Source organism: Lolium rigidum, unplaced genomic scaffold, assembly GCF_022539505.1.
Source record: "Lolium rigidum isolate FL_2022 unplaced genomic scaffold, APGP_CSIRO_Lrig_0.1 contig_51194_1, whole genome shotgun sequence".
Taxonomy (NCBI): Eukaryota; Viridiplantae; Streptophyta; class Magnoliopsida; order Poales; family Poaceae; genus Lolium; species Lolium rigidum.
The window spans coordinates 1-5,678 of NW_025900818.1; the positions used below are offsets into that span (position 1 = coordinate 1).

General features: G+C 41.9%; 1 long non-coding RNA gene across 1 annotated transcript; it reads left to right on the forward strand.

The window, feature by feature from the left end:
* Positions 1-4,413: 4,413 nt before the first annotated feature.
* LOC124681659 lies at positions 4,414-4,871 on the forward strand. Its single transcript, XR_006995983.1, has 2 exons — positions 4,414-4,720; positions 4,791-4,871. It is a non-coding gene; the product is annotated as an uncharacterized LOC124681659 (long non-coding RNA).
* The last annotated feature ends 807 nt before the right edge of the window (positions 4,872-5,678 follow it).

The following is a 5,678-nucleotide window of genomic DNA, read 5'->3' on the forward strand; positions in this document are numbered from 1 at the left end:
GAACTCCATTTACTTTGCTATGATATCCTTATGTTATTCTCCTCTGATGTGTGAGTAGATCTCATTGGCGTGGGAGATGTAGGGGATTGGTGAGATGTGATGTGCCAATTTTATTCCATCTATTTGTGAATTTATGATTAGGATTATTATATATGAACTTGAATGTTTATGTGCACCTAATGTTGTTATCTAATTTAAGGGCCCAGATAGCATGATCTTAAGAACTCATAAACAGAAACTTATTTGCTAGTAAATCGGCAACCCCGAGTGACACGGCCGATATAAAAAAAGGATCTAGTAATGCCCGGGGACTCACAAGGAACCACCAAGCTTAAGGCTTTACTCCGGTTTAACCACCTTAACAGATGCGCTGACCATGGTTTTGGTAACTGGCAGAAGGATTATTGGAGGAAGATGAAATCTACCAAGAGGAGTCTTTATCTCTTATGGTTTGCTTGCCTTCTCAAATATATAAATAGGAAGAATCAAATTCACTTATTATATTGTATTCCACCATGCACATTCACTATCACCATGAACTGAATCACCTCGCGCCTACTTTTCCATTTGTAGAAACCCGCCTATTTATTATTAGTTGTTTACTTTTATGCACTTTACCTATTGCTTTACCAATACTCTAAAATCCTATCTTTTACATTTACCATTTTCCATTCCAATTCTTGCAGTCAATTCACCAAAGACTTGTGATACCTTGGGTGTGATAGAAACACCGCTAAAACATCCTCCTACCCTCCTTGTTGGGACACGATATAAAAAATAGGAAATAATACTTCCACAAAAATATGCACGAATGATCACGCGTGCCTGCAGGCCATCAACATCCCTGGCCTCGATGCCCGGAATGTCTACGCCCATGAAGAGCTATGCAATGGCACATGGCGTATGTAGTTAGTTTTAAAAAGCACGAGTATCGAACCACGTGGAGCTATTTGGTAACATTTTAATTTCCCCTTGTTCTCTTCACTTAGATGTATGAGAGATATATTCTTAATACAAAGCAAAGTAAAAAAATGAAAGTGATTGTTGTTGTTGAGTTGTGAACAAAGGAGTAGTAAATAAAGCAAAAAAAAAAGACAGTCTAAGGGTACTTTAAACTCAATAAGGGTAAAGTGTTCTCAAAGAGTTGGAGATTCACCACTAGCATATTCATTATTTTATTAGGGTATTATGAAGTCTTTGTCGCGAGATACATGAAAGTTGCGCCACTACTTCCAAGCCCACCACATCACGGTTGTAATTGGTTAGTTCCTCGAGCACACCCTCTGGAACAAGGAACCCATTAGGCGCATCGCGGAGTTCGACCTACACTTCGCCATAGCAATGCCATAAAGAGGAACGCTCTGAAAAGTTTGTGGCGAAGTGGACGAACACTGCGATTGTTGGGGGAGAGTCGTAGTCAAGACATCACGGGGATGACGATGTGGGTTGCTGTATCATGTACTTTGACGGATCGTACTCATATGAATATGCGGGAGAGGGCGTGTTGATTGTGTCACCCTTCGGTGAGCAACTCAAGTACGACATGCAAATGTTTTTCGATAAGGAGTTGTCCACAAACTACACTAAAGAATATGAAGGCACACTGGCAGGCCTTAGGGCCGCCGCCAGCCTTAGCATAAGGCAGCTTGTGGTCCGCGGTGACTTCCATTTGTTGGTGAACCAAGTCAACAAGGAATACGCCTGCCATTAGATGATGACATACATCGACCAGGTGTGCAATATGTAGAGGTGTTTCAAGGGAATATGAAGGAACACTGGCAGGCCTTAGGGCCATCACCAGCCTTAGCATAAGGCAGCTTGTGGTCCGCGGTGACTCCCAGTTGTTTGTGAACCAAGTCAACAAGGAGTAGGCCTACCCTCAGATGACAGCATACATCGACCAGGTGTGCAAGATGTAGATGTGTTTCAAGGGAATCAACATGGAGCACATTCCATGCACTATGAACCTCATAGCTGGCAAACTCTCGAAGCTCACGGCCAAACGTGAGCATTTTCTCCCGGAAATCTTCATCAAGTACCTCGTGCAACCGTTCGTTAAGCCGAGAGCGGCTGACGGCCCCCTCTTGCATCAACACGGGGGCCCCATCACCCTCTTTAGACGATCACGTTGCTGGGAGACCCTCAAAGGTTTCAGTGCCCAACAAGAACATCCTCATGTTCATCTAAGGGATTACTCTCCCTTGGGTGGAAGACATTCTAAGTACATGCGCGCGTGCATCCTACCCAAGGATGGCAAGCAAGTTGAACAGATCTCCTGCCAAGGGAAGATGTACGTGATGATAGATGGCGACCTGTAATGGTGAAGTGGATATGGAGTCAAGCGTCAACGCATCTCTTGGGTGGAAGGCTGAGCATTGGTGGATGACATTCACAAAGTCATGTGTAACAGCCACGTTGCCTCATGGGCGCTGAATAGGAAGACGTTCCGACATGGCTTCTACTAGCCCATGACTCTTGCTAATGCGGAATAAGTTAACAGTATAATGGAACCACCTAGGAGCCTCCACAGCGTTTTGGAGTTCTTGGCCGTCCGATCAAGGTCTTGGACGTTCTAGATCGTCATGGTGAACATCGTTGCTTCGTTTTGACCCTATCCAGCTAGCGTCACGGCCCTGCAAACGTAGCTGGGCTGCTTCTCCAGAAATTGACTTGGATGCTTTTCCGTTAATTGGGCCAAAACCACAAAAATCGCGCAAAAGATGTTGGATGGGCCTATGCGGTTTAGTTAGCCCAGTTTCTGCTCATTAAATTTCCTTCAACTGACGTTCATGCAGGAAGGCGGAGCGGTAACAGAGGGGGCCTGCAGAGCCGCCATTATTATCATACGATTAAATGCAGCGTTACTATCTTTTGGCCTCCTCCCTCCAGAGGGTACTTCATATATGTTGATTTCTGCCGTTTAATCTCATCTTGTTTCCTCAAACTTCGGAGGTGCTAACTCCTCGTGTTTTCTTTGGTGATTATACAGGAATCATGGAGGTGGTGGATTTATGGCAACGGTGACGGAGGGTGATGATGAAGAGGAGGATGAGGCGACAACGGCGGCGGTGGCGTCAATGGGCGTCTGCAGCTCTGATGCAATAGGACGGAGTGGTGTCACCTGATGCACAAGGAGGAGTCCCGAGCGGCGTAAGAGTTCAGATCAGATCGTCTTCACCTAGATCAGTCAAGTTCTTATCCTAGCGTTTCTCCTTCATCTCTGAGCCTGGCGCTCTCTGTAAGTTTGCTCTGTCTGGTGCACGGTAGGAGGGTCAGCGCGAGGATGCAAGATGTAGCCATGTTCTGCTTCAGGAGGAAAATGAAGTTCTGCTAATGGTACAGGTTTATTCTTTTTTCTCTACTTCATTGGCATCTTATACCACCAAATTTTGAAGTCTGTTATTTGGCCGGAAGATTAGAACATACTGTCTGAGTTCATCTTCATCTTCCAAACCATTTTCTTGCTGCAAACACACTTGGAAAATCACGAAAGGTTTTGTATGTGCAAGATTTCTGTAACTTCTGAAGTGGCCAGCAAGGTTCTCTTATCCAATTTCTCTTAGATTCACTGAACTAATTTCCATGAGAATAAGGACGATGCCCTGAATTTCTGTTGCAATGATCTATTTCCCCGATTGTTAACAGGGTCCTTTTGGATTATCCTAGGATTTAAGGTAGAACGTGTGTGCTTTAAACTGATTTGAACAAATCCATTTATAGGAGAAAACTGCATGAAAAAATTAGGAAGTTCATGCATAATTTAGAGGCTTTTTTTTAATATTCGTTTCCTTATTACAGTGATACAGAGTAACCCAGAAGTAAGTTGTATGAAAAATAATTCCTTGTCTTGAGTTTAACATTATGAGTTTGATCTTGCAAAACTGAGCCTAATTCTTGCAAAACCAAACTCTAACATCTTGCTAATGTAGGCAGAAATGTGGAGGCTGCCCCTTGTGTAGTTGTTTTGTCTAATGATGCAGTAGTTGGCGAGTAATGCATAATACGTAGTTCTTGTTTGACCTTTCAATTTGATGCTTTTATCATTTGGATATCATAGCATAATAGGTTGTTTTTTCCTGTGAGGCCAAGAACTAATTGACTACTGCAGCATTTTGTTCAGCAGTACTATATACTTCCATTAGCAAAATGAAATATGTTATTTTTCTTGTCATCGGGCTATTAATATTGCTATGTAAAAAAAAAATTGTGCTATCAAATTTAGCACCGCCCTCCTCTGGATGCTATACATGCTATTTCGCGTGGTTTAGCAGCGCTATAACAAGCTATTTCATGATTAGTGCCGTAGCTAGGACTCTCCAGATTTGATATCTGTTTTCCATATATTTATTGCTTCAATATGTCAGAAGTGCTTAATAAGTTTCCTTTGATCTTACAGAGCTTTGTCTTCACATGGTCACTTGAAGTCAATTATATTGCTATTTTCTTACATGAAATTCATCGATCTATTGTGGCAGAGAACTCTCACAGAATAAAGTGTATTCTGTTATGGTTATGTGTAGTGTGGAGCAGTATGTGATTAGCTGCAGATCAGAATTCTACTCCTAGATCCGTTTTGTTACCCTATTTTTGTAATATTACCTGCTACTAACAAATGTTGCTTGGCTGTGCTAATTTTAGAAAATCAGTTGTTCTGACTTCTGAGGGTCTTCCATAAATATCAATACTGGTTAAAAATTAGCAACCAAGAAAGAACATTCAGGTAAATGAGCGACGACAACTGTTCTCATATTTTTCAGATCATGGTTATTGTTAATCTACAGTTGTTAGAGGGTGCAACTATGCTGATACAATCCACATGTCTTGGGAACATTAATTTCCTTTGTGTATATTTGCTCAAATGGTAACTGTTGGGGGATGGGTTCAGTCTACGGGTATAAATGTTCTCTGCGAGTCCTTAAAAATGAAGGATATGGCCTTAGGTATGAAAGGTCATATGTTTCAGCAGGCTGGGGCTTCACTTGGACAAATTCGTTTTGGTATCTTGTTAATGGAATGAATGATTGCTTATTTCCCTCTTGTGTGTTCTTAAAGGATTACATCCCGGTCAAAAAAAAAGGATTACATTGATTTATTTTTCCAGAAAATGTTTATGCCTTTACACAGAGGGATGTCCTTTACTCGTGAGGGGTGTTCCATGAGGTTTGATGATTGATGCATTTTTCTGCTCTATCCCTGACCAAATACATGCTTGCTAAACAGTCTTTTATAATGTATTCCTTTTACATTCATAATAGTATATATAGCAGAAACTTGATTTCAGATTTTGATGGTATAGTCTATATAGACTTGAGAAGATAACCAAATAATTTGGTTGCATGAGATGAATTCTCGAGAACCTGACCACCATATTTGAATTGTTGAATTATGTTAAGAGTTAGCTTTCTCATATATTTTTATAATTATTTTCTAAAGATGGACGGGCGCGGCAAAGCGCGCTTTGATGATCTAGTACCTCCTTAAGACCCGCAATGCCTACCATTCCACGCGGATAACATACACCAACTAGCACAAGCTCTACAAACCATCCTGATCTCCTAGCCGTTTGCGGTCTGGGAGTTGGACAATGTCAGCAAGCTTCCACGAGCAGTTGGCGGTTACCAGTTTATCATCATCTGCATCAACAAATTCACGAAGTTGGTGGAGGTGGAGCCAGTGTG